Source organism: Anomaloglossus baeobatrachus, chromosome 11, assembly GCF_048569485.1.
Source record: "Anomaloglossus baeobatrachus isolate aAnoBae1 chromosome 11, aAnoBae1.hap1, whole genome shotgun sequence".
In the NCBI taxonomy this organism is placed as follows: Eukaryota; Metazoa; Chordata; class Amphibia; order Anura; family Aromobatidae; genus Anomaloglossus; species Anomaloglossus baeobatrachus.
This window is the reverse complement of record NC_134363.1, coordinates 160,379,150-160,390,917: the sequence shown is the minus strand read 5'-3', so window position 1 is coordinate 160,390,917 and position 11,768 is coordinate 160,379,150.

Sequence of the window (11,768 nt, the reverse complement as noted above, 5' to 3'; positions counted from 1 at the left end):
CAAGAGGAATAGGTGTTGGCCAACAGCTATTGAAGCAGTAAGGGCATCTTTAAGACCTACCTATAGGTTTACGCCATATGTTTGGCAACATTACATCAATCAAACGGTAGGAAAAGGGACAGTGAGAGAGTAAATATTAGATGACGTGTCCTGTCATTGACGGTCCTCCAGGAGCGGGGAGGGATGATAACCTATCAGATGCAATGATAATAAGCAGGACTTGCCGTCAATCACCAGAGACAGGTCTGCTCCTTGGTTTGTCTCATTCCTTATCAGGTGACACATATCCACTAATGGATCACAGGCTTCCTGTTGACTTTGGCATTATTTTGAATTCCTCAGGAACGGTGCAAGATAGTGTCTGTGTGATCATTTAGAAGTGACAACCAGGCTGTTCCAGATGCTGGAGCATCAGTCTACTTTGACATTTTTGGTACATATGAAAGGGATGATGGGAGGAGGCATGTAAATCACAGGATGACATTGATTTACGAATCCTCGTTTACACATTTCTCAAATCAAATTTAGAAACTTTTTTTTTAGATTCTGTGGACAAAATATTCAAAACATCCCAACATTCTAATGACAAATGGAGAAAGTTGCAATATTTTTCCATTTTCCCCTTTTGAATGTGACATTTGCTGACATTAAATGTCAACTGTGAAGCACAAATCTCTGACGGGTACAGTATTATTCCTGCTCCTCGTAACCTCACAGAACATTCACCATCTTAGTAATGATTGTGCCGGCACATTTCATGCTCAGCTGTGATACTGACCAAAACCACACGGACGCTGGACTGCTCCTGAAGACAAGTCTGTCAACTCATTGCAATTTCATAATGAATGAGCTTCTGAAATTTGCTTAACTTTTAGTTGTATTTTTGTAAATAAAACTTGTCTAACTCTAAAACAGCAAACGTCCGGTTCCGGCCAAACACTCAGGATGAAGGGCGGGGCTTTTGGTTTGGAAGATGGCGTTTTGGCGCCAAAGATGGCGGAAAATGGCGGGAATATGACTCTGACACCGCAGCTTTGCGTTTCAAGGCGCATGTCACCCAGATAAGTGGGCTCAGTTCGTATCCTGTTCGTGATGCCAGAAATTTGAGGTGTGCCGCCCCAGCAACCCGGGTACTCCCAACGGCAGCGGTGGTACTCCTAATTACCGTACACCATGGGTGGCGTAACGAACTATATCTAATCCCCTGTAAATATTCCCTTTTCCATTTGAGTGTGGCCCCTAGCCCCCAGGATCCGAACGGTTCGATCCGCTGCAGGGGCGGCACACTAGCAGTTTGATTGACAGCACAGAATTGCATGTTGGTGCTGATCTCTCAGGTGTTCCACCTTCCTGGTAATTGCTCAGGCTTCTTTACTGAGCATGCTCGCCCGGAACCTTGCCAGTTGTATTCTTTGGTTCTGCAGTTGTGCTGTTGGCTTGTGTCTCTGTTAGTGTTCTGCTCTTTGTTTTCTGACCCCAGACTATTCTTCGACTCCTCTCTGCCCGCTCCCTGTTTCTTTCGTGACTTCCTGCCTTTTGACCTTGGACCGTTAATTAAAAGAACAAAGTAGGATGTGGACGGGAGAGATCCTGAGGGCTGGAGCCAGAGGAGCTCATCCTAGGACCCGGTGGAAGAAAGAAAGAAGGGGTCCTAGAGCCACGGGAAGTGAGAGATCCACCCGTGGGCTCGTATCCACAGCTGACATATCGGTGTGGAGGGACTTGGCCGCAAAGGGGACCGGCCCCTAGACTAGTGGAGAACAATTAGGCTCAGCTAGCAAAACTGGAGGTTGAGGTAACTTCATGTGCTGAAGCCACAACCACAAGCAAATCTGCTAAAAAGGTGACCACAGAGGGTCAGGGGATCAGGGCAGAAGAGCCTCCCAAACAAATTCTGAGGACACCAGCTCAGGGCACTGTGTGTGTGATGCAGGGCAGGAGGGCAAAACCAGAGTAGGAAGACGACCAGGAAAGGGACACAGAAAGAGACACTGGTCGTGTGCCTCTGACTTACCTGGGGATTGGATGGATCCCGTCACCGCAGGACTCAGCATTCCAAGGGCAGCATTTGACCGGCCTGCCGTGATAATCTGTAACTGACAATTGTGAGTAAAGAACTAATGACTGCATCCCGCTGAGTCCTGGGCTCACTGCCTGCACCACCAGCCCCGCGCTATTCAAACATCCTACTGGCTAAAAACTGCCTATGGTTGCCCTGGGGTCCCAGCTCCACCTGTGGGGAGCCGGACCATCTGCCCCAGCGGTCCTGTCTAAGTAGCGTCTGCCATACTTGGCCGAAACCACAGGTGGCATTACGAATCATGACTCATTTCCCCTGTAAATATCCCCCCCATTTAAACAACAACGCCAGGGTTACGGAGTCGGGCCCTGCCGCCGTGACCTCTCGAACACAAGAACCGCGGCCCGGTTCTGAGTGCCTCCCCCAGATGGCCCTGGTGGGGCGTGTCATGAGCACACACAAATTGATCAATTTGTATACTAAAGGGGGCTTTACACGTTACGATATCGTTAATGTTTTATCGTCGGGGTCACGTCGTTAGTGACGTACATCCGGCATCATTAAGGGTATTGCAGTGTGTAACACTTACCAGCGACCTTAATCGGCCTCCAATGTGGTGAAAATCGTTCACCATGGAGAGGTCGTCCTAAAACCAAAAATTGTTAATGGTTGTTTACAGATGTTGTTCCTCGTTCCTGCGGCAGTACATATCGCTGTGTGTGAGACCGCAGGAGCGAGGAACCTCACCTTACCTGCGTCCCGCCTGCAATGAGGAAGGAAGGAGGTGGGCGGGATGTTCGTCACGCTCATCTCCGCCCCTCCATTTTGATTGGCCGGCCGCTTAGTGATGTCGCTGTGACGCCGAACGCACCTTGAGGGAGGGATTGTTCGGCAGTCACAGCGCCGCCGCCAACCAGGTAAGTGCGTGTGACGCTGCCATAGCGATAATGTTCGCTGCGGCAGCGATCACACGATATCGCATGCACGACGGGGGCGGGTGCTTTTGCGTACGATATTGCTAGCAATTGCTTGAAATATCTTAGCGTGTAAAACCTGCTTAAGTATAGTCCACATTTCAGTAACAAAGTTCAATATCCATATTGTCAATGATTGTATGTCTTGGTGCAAATATTTCAAAAAACTGACCCGCACATCCTACAAGTGTGTATAGGTGCCAGCTGAAAAAACATAACAATTACAAAATACATACAGCTGCACACAAAATGCCTTCAATGTATAAAGGAACTCTGGTACTGCATTACTGCTACTGTATATGAAAAAAATTAGATTTTTAGTTTATGAATTGGCCAATGCATGTAAGCCCGGAAACCATTTTTTTTATATTTTTTTTTTTATTGCAGTCGATCAGTTTTGCACCTGTTCACATTTACTTCGTAGATAGATTAATACATTTTTTGAAAAATAGAACATTACCATTTTCATTTGGAGAAATGCTCAGGAAAATGGTAACAAGATGAATGCTCTTTGCATACATTTTAATTACCGTACTGCTAATTAAATGACGACTTATTTATTTTCAGGAGGATTGTTTCACCGGATTGGGTTATTTGCTGTGCAGGCTTGAAGACACATCTGGAAGCAAAAGAGACTTCTCACCCTCCACCGTGATATGCAAACGAGCAAGGAGAGTGATTCATTAAATCCCATTACCTAATTAAGCAGACATTGTACTTACATAAAGCCTTCACCTCCTATGTGTGGTTTACACATGCAGAAATAATCCATTGTTCCTGCAAATGGAAATTAATGGGCCTCTATTCAGCCCTTCACACTGGATGGATAAGCATCCCTTGCCTATCCCAAAGCATTCACATGGCAATGGATGGGCCCCTGTGTGCAGACATTCCAGCAGGCCCAAGATGAGGGCCATGGCCTGGACTTGTAGACTGGGAATGTATTTGCTAAAGCTGTATGGTTCACAGTGGCCTCCATGTGGTCCGCCTGTGGGTCCACACTATGTACAGAGGGGATTAGGCCTAGGTGGGTTTGTCCAAATTAACACTTGTAATACAAGATTAGGCAACATTATACAAGGACCTTTTGGCAGCTGGATCATACAATGCCCCATTGTGTATTTTACATATATAGATCCATTCTCTCTTAGAGAAAATTTACATACATATGGTATCCAATGGAGCAATAGGCACAGCAGAATTGTTTGCCATTCGATTAGTACAGAAGGTCATCCGCATTCCTTTCCAGGTCTTAAGCCCCCCCCCCCCCCCCCCCCCGTCACACACAGCAAAATCGCTGAAACGTCACAGGTTTTGTGACGTATCAGCGACCTCACTAGCGATCGCTGTGTGTGACAAGCAGCAGCAAGCGGGCCCCTGCTGCGAGGTCACTGATCATTACAAAACAATCAGGACAATTTTTTGCCTCGTTGACTCCCACTGTGCAGCACGCATCGGCGTGTTTGATGGTGGAAGACCAACGATCTGAATGTGCAGGGAGGCGGTGTCTTGCAGCCTGTAAGCGGCGGTACGCTGGTAACCATGGTACACATCAAGTAACTATGCAAAGCGTTTTGCTTAGTTACCCGATGTGTACCATGGTTACCAGAGTACACATACACGTAGCCAGGGTACACATCGGGTAACTATGCAAAGCGCTTTGCATAGTTACCCGATGTGCACCCTGGCTACCAAGCACAGCGTCGTTACACGGGTCGCTGGTGGCTGGTCTCTGATCGCTGTGGAGATCTGCCTGATTGACAGCTCACCAGCGACCATGTAGCAACGCTCCAGCGATCCCTGCCAGCATAATGAGCGGCAGTCAGAAGCAAGTGAAAGCAGCGGCAGAGACAGGAGGGCTGGAGAAGGTGAGTAAAGGGTTTGTTTTTTTTTTTAAAAGACACATGTCTTTTCTCCGGTGCGTGTCACACGGAACACATCCGTGTGTGTTACGTGTGACACGTTTGCGTTCCGTGTGACACCCGTGATGAAGGAGAAAAACGGACATGTCAGCGTATGGAGCACACGGGTAAGTACAGAACAGACACCCGTCCCGTTCAAAAATACTTACGTGTGCCCGAAACTATAGGAAAACATATGTCAACGTGTGCCCGTGTCTCCGGTACGTGAGAAAACTGTCCATACACGTACCGGAGGCACGAACGTGTGACAGAGGCCTTATGAAGAGTAGAGCTGGTCAGGTTTGCAGAAAAACGGGACCGGCAGGTCCCTGCTAATTTTTTTTTTTAAATCTGGTTCCGGTCCCGAATCCAGCACCCATATAAGTCTATGAGAACCAGAATCCGGTGATTAAAAATGTTGGTGGAAAGGATGGGGGATAGGAGCGCAAGCGGTGTACTCACCGAAGCTCCATAACATGGCGGCAAGCTGCTTCCAGGTCGCACATTCACTTCCAGGGCTGTGTGTGTCGAGATTGTGCACTGAAAATAAAGGTAGATGCTAGAATGTACAGGCTCCTTCTAGGTATGACGTAATTTGTCACGTGATAGGGGGTATGTTCAAAATGCAGCTCAGTATGAGCTGCACACGCAATGTCTCCTCCTCTGCTCATCCTAAGCTCTCCTGCTTCATGAATCGTGAAGCAGCAGGCTCAGGCTGTGCTGCGCCTGCGATGTCTCCTCCTCTGCTCATCCTGAGCCTTCCTGGTTTATGAATCAGAAGGCCCAGGAAGAGCAGCACCGGAGATGTGTCCTGCTCTGCTCATCCTGAGTCCTCCTGGTTCATGAATCATGAAGCAGCAGGTCCTGGATGAGCTGAGCCTGCGATATTTCCTTCTCTGCTCATCCTGAGCCCTCCTGGTTCATGAATCATGAAGCAGCAGGCTCCGGATAAGCTGCGCTTGCGATGTCTCCTCCTCTGCTCATCCTGAGACCTCCTGGTTTATTATTATTATTATTATTATTATTATTTATTTATAGAGCACCATTGATTCCATGGTGCTGTACATGAGAAGGGGGTTACATACAAAATACATGTACAAGTTACAGTAGACAGACTGGTACAGAGGGAAGAGGGCCCTGCCCTTGCGGGCTTACATTCTATAGGATTATGGGGAGGAGACAGTAGGTGGGGTGTAGGTGGGGCGGCAGCTCCGCACGGTGGTGGGGCGGCAGCTCCGCACGGTGGTGGGGCGGCAGCTCCGCACGGTGGTGGGGCGGCAGCTCCGCACGGTGATTTATTAATCATGAAGCAGCAGGCTCCAGATGAGCTTCGCCTGTGGTCTCCTCCTCTGCTCAACCTAAGCTCTCCTGGTTCATGAATCATGAAGCAGCAGGCCCCGGATGAGCTGTGCCTGCGATGTCTCATCCTCTGCTCATCCTGAGCACTCCTGGTTCATGAATCATGATTCTGACCCGCAGACAGAACCTGTGATTAGTTGTAGGCAGACGATGTCACAAAGGCTGGAGGCGCGTCTGACTGCAACCAATCACAGAGGCAAGGCAAGCCGGTGGGCAGGGAAATCATAGAAAGCAGTGCATAGGTATGAGCAATGATGAGCGGCCCAGGGAGGTCGCAGGAGCAGTGTGACAACTGCGCGAGAGCAGTCTACAGTCGCAACAGAGACCTGGTAAGTACAGTATGAAGCACTTGCTTCATTCTTATTTTCTTTATTTTTCCTTTATTTTTTTTTTTTTAATTTCTCGAGTGCCGGATGCGGATCAGACACCCGGAATCCTGGGCCTGGCACCCGGCACCTTTGAAACCTCATGGGTCCGAACTTTTACAGTACGCCCATCGCTAATGAAGAGGTAATACGGCACCAATAGTTCCTTTATTTTCGGGAATTGTTTTCAGGAGTTTCATTATCATCAGAGGAAAGATTGCAATAAGGCTATGTCCACATGGTGCGGTTTTTTTATACAGATTTTGATGCGTTTTTTGAGAAATCTGCATGCCTATCCTGAAGCCAGCAAACTGTTCGAAATTTTGGAAGTGCCGTGCTCACATTGCTTTTATTTCTTGACAATTTTTAGTGCAGAAAAAATATGCAGCATGTCAATTGTTGGGGTGTTTTTTTTAGCCCTTCCAGCCATTGACTTCATAAAAAAAATTGCACCAAAAACACATGCATTTTTTGGTGTTTTTCTACCAAAAGGTGCAGATTTTATGCAGAAAATTTCCAAATCTGCAGCGTGTGTACATACACCTTTATACACAGCTGATATTATAGGATCCAATTAATTAAATGATTGAGATCTTAAGGAGAAAAAAAAAAACCGCTCAGTTAAGGCCACTTTACACACAGAGATAAATCTTTGGCAGATCTGTGGTTGCAGTGAAATCATGGACATATTGTTCCATTTATACACAGCCACAAACCTGGCACTGATTGTCCACAATTTCACTGCAGCCACAGATCTGCCGCAGATTTATCTCTGTGTGTAAAGTGGCCTTTACTCTAGTAGAAGATGTCAGTATTGAAGAATACTGAGTGTTCTTTGCACTGAGTTTATGTCTATGTAAATCCTCCTGGAAGACAATTTGTTAATCTGAGATAAGGATCCCATCTGGGGGCTGGCAAATTACACTTGTTACAAAGGAGCGGAGAACTACTAAGTACCTGCAATTAAGTAATTGCTGTAAACAAAGTCCAGGGATTTACAGCATGTGATGATATAATTTGGGAGACGGATGAGGTTTTTTTTTCTTAATGAGTTGGAGGACTGGACACAAGACCTCATGGTTGCACCATACGGTGGCACACGAGGTGCCCATGGGTCAGCTACTCCAAGTTGAGTTATCTGTGAATCAAGGGTTCTCTGAGGAATGCAGATCATAATCTGAAAATGTGGCATAAAGTGCTGTAAATTAGAAATGTAATATAATTATTCAATAGATGATAAATAATGGAAAATACAATGGATTATTGCAACTCCCTACTAATCCGTCTCCAATTTACTAAACTCTGTCCTCTCCAATCCATCCTGAATGCGGCAGCCAGGGTCATATTTCTGTCCAGCCTCTACACTGATGCCTCCACCTTGTGCCAGTCATTGCACTGGTTACTCATCTGCTACAGAATACAATATAAACGTATCACTGTCATCTATAAAGCTCTCCACAGTTCTGCACCACCTTAAATCTCCTCACTCATCTCTATATCACTCCAACCATGCTCTCGGTTCTGCAATTGATCTAAAACTAACATCCTCCATAATCCAAACCTCGTACCTCCATCTCCAAGACTTCCAAGATTTAGAATGCACCAAACTTACCCTGTTATACAAGCTGCACACTGACTACTGTACCCTGTATCACAGGGTCAAATGAAACGATATAATAAAATGTTTACAAAAATGTGAGGGGTGTACTCACCTTTGTGACATACAAAAGGTGGCTACTTTGAAGAACCTAGAATATAAGACATATTTTCAGCTGTTTCACACTTTTGTGTTAAGTATTTCATTCCACATGTGTTAATTCATAATTTTGATGCCTTCAATGTGAATCTACAATTTTCAGAGTCATGAAAATAAAGAAAACTCTTTGAATGAGAAGGTGTGTCCAAACTTTTGCTCTGTACTGTATGTATACACCCACTCACACAAGAGGAGTGAGGGCCCTGCTTGCAAGCTTACAATGTATGAGAAAATAGGGGGTGACACAAGAGGTAAAAACAAAGTGCTTGTTGTGTAAGGTTCAGTCAACAAGGTTATAAATAGGGACATTAAAATAATGCTGCATAAACCAGTCTCCAGCCAGTATCTTTACAACTACATACAGACACAAAGTGCTATTGAGCGTGTGGAAGAGAGGCCAATGTATATAATTAGATCATATAGGCCAGTCATAAGAAATGTGTTTTTAGGACACGCTTGAAACTATTGAAACTGGAATCTAACCGGATAGTCTAGGATAGTGCATTCCAAAAAACTGGAGCAGCATGAAAGAAGTCCTGCAGACGCAAGTGAGAGATTCGAATTATATACTGTAGGTTGTCAGTCAGGTTATTAGGAAAATGAAGAGGATGCTTAAGATTAAAGACCGAGATGATAGAGGAGATGTAACGCCTGCCTGGAACCACAGACTCAGATTGGCTGTAATGAACAGGCTAGGGGAAAGCCAATCACAAAGCAAAACCCCGAGAAAGAACCCTGAAATCCTTTAACCCCTATACAGGGATTTGGAATTACACAGGGCCCCTGTGGTAGGCTGCAGTCCAATGAGTGTAGTAGTCCGGCAGGGTCAAACCAGGAAATGCAAAACAGGGACAGAATCAGGCAGGCAAGGATGTAATCAGAAAACGAGCAAAGGTCAAATCTGGATTGGGCAGCGAGGTACAAAAACAGTAGGCAGGAGGGTAGTCAGAAAACATCTACAGTCAAAATACAGGAATCACACAACAGCACGAGAACCAGGAATTCAGAACTATCTCTGGCAGAGGCCAGCAGACAGGAGGGGGAATAAGAAGGTTGTGGTGTCTTCCCATTGGCTGCAGCTGAATGGTGGTCACGCCACCTACAGGCAGCTAGTGGTACTGCAGATCCCAGGGAAACCCAACTTACGCTCGTTTCACACATCCGGCTTTTCGACGGTTTGCCGGATTCGGTGCACTCCAGTACAGTGTATATAGTACAATGGCAGAGCCACAAGCACCGGGCACATGTTGTCATGTGACCGGAGCATGTGACACGGAAGTTGCGGTGCTGCCATTGTACTGTATATGTGAAGCCCCGCTAGTATGTGTCGGTGCAGTACCTTCAGGGACTCCACGTGGATGGAACAGTCTGGTCACAGGTAGGGAACCTTCTTTTAGGATTGTCGTGACGCCACTCTCAGTATTGCGGTCAGCGGGGACCGCCACTGCAGATTAAGGGATGCCTGGGGCTGATGGTGGGTGCAGTCAGTATATTAGCCCCCTGAGAGTGAGGCAAGCCCCAGGCCCCGGTGTATGTGTGTGGGACCACAGGTCGCAGAATGACTCAAACACAGTCCAAGAAGTCTTTCAACGTGTTTACTCACTGTTTGGAGGTCACGGTGAGATGCCCGGGCGACACTGTGATAACCAGGTTGAACCAGGAATTCCAGGAGGCCGTTCTGAGGGTAGCTGTCCACTCGCCTTCCTTGCACTCTTTCTGTTTTAGGAGGATCCTTTGCTTGAAGCGTGGTAGGACCCCTCCAGGGAAGCTGTTACCACCCTGCTCCCCTCTCTCTGGCTCGTCTGCCGGCAGCGTGGCCTTGGTGGGATGGCTTCTGGCCCTGTCCCCTTATGGGCCTGGTGATTGCTGCTTGGCTCAAGCTCTGTGTAGTCGTGGTGAGGGCATGAAGTACCCCCCCCACCTGTAGGTTAAGCAGCTCTGGATGATCTGCTGCCTGTACTGGGGACCTAGTTCCCCTTGTGTGCTCGGATACCGGGATCTCCGTACTCAGCCACCCTTCTCTCTCTGGATGATTTTCAGGCCGACCCACGGTACTCCTTTCTCCCCCGCTTTCAGCTACTGCACTCCTCAGGACCTGTCTCACACTCTAGAGCTCCTCTGCCCTGCTTCCTCACACTTCAACTTCTTCCTCCAGACTCTCCTCTTCCTCTCTCTCTCTGCCCTGCTTCCTCACACTTCAACTTCTTCCTCCAGACTCCCCTCTTCCTCTCTCTCTCTGCCCTGCTTCCTAGCAACCAGCCCCTGAACACACCCCTAGCTGGGAATTGAAAGTTAACTCCTTCTGGCTACTCAAGGGTCCCCTCTGGTAATGTGGGAGGCCTGATCACTATATGTTTGTGTGTGCACCTCATCTTGGCCTTTGGAAATTACCTGGAAGCATTGCTCCCGCATGGGTGCAATACTCTGTGGTGCCTGACCAGGTCAGGGGCGCCACATATACACTGTACTGGAGTGCGCCGAATCCGGCAAACCGGTGAAAAGACGGATGTGTGAAACCAGCCTTAGTGGATGAGCGGAGCCTGCGCCCACCAGAGTCACTGGCACCAACTTCTCTCCTATCACCAGCACTATCCACAGCGGGAACACGGCGCTGCCTGGTGATTGAAGCACAAGTCACAGGAGCGGACTCTGGTGGGGATGTGACAGGAGAAGTAGGGTGGTGCAGAACTGTGGAGAGCTTTGTGGGTAAGAAATGATAACTTTTATATTGGATTTGCTTTTTACACCTTGACGCAGACCATGTCACAAGTCAAAATTGATAACTAAGTGATTTGATGAACAAAACATTGAAATTTTTGATTCATGGCTTGGAAACTCGTCAGATATCAATCGAATTGAGAACCAGTGGTCAATCGTCAAAAATTGGGTGGGCGAACAAAAACCGAAACTGTGATCAATTCCAAGCAGTGATTAGGCAAGAATGGGTGGTCATCAGTCAGGATTTGGCCCAGAAGTTGATATCCAGGTGCCAAAGTCTTCAAAAATAGGGGACAACACTGTAAATATTCAGTATTTACCTAAAACTTGATATATTTATCAATAAAAGTTAAAAAAGTTTGTATTTGCACTTTAGTAACAATAGAAACATCCAACTAAAAGATCTAATAACACTTGCGCAGCAAACTTTGTGAAAAACGAAATTTGTGTCAATCTTAAAACTTTTGGCCACGACTATACAGTGTGTCCACCCATATCCTGTCCACCGCCATTAACTTGAGAACAGCGGCAGCTATAGGCATAGAAGTGGTGTCTAGGATTAGTAAAGTAGCCATGCTCTACGCAATGAAACCACCTATAGCGCCACCTGGTGGAAAACAATGGAGTTAGCATTTTTATCTTGAAAACGGAACGAGATAGAGAAAAAAAGTGAAT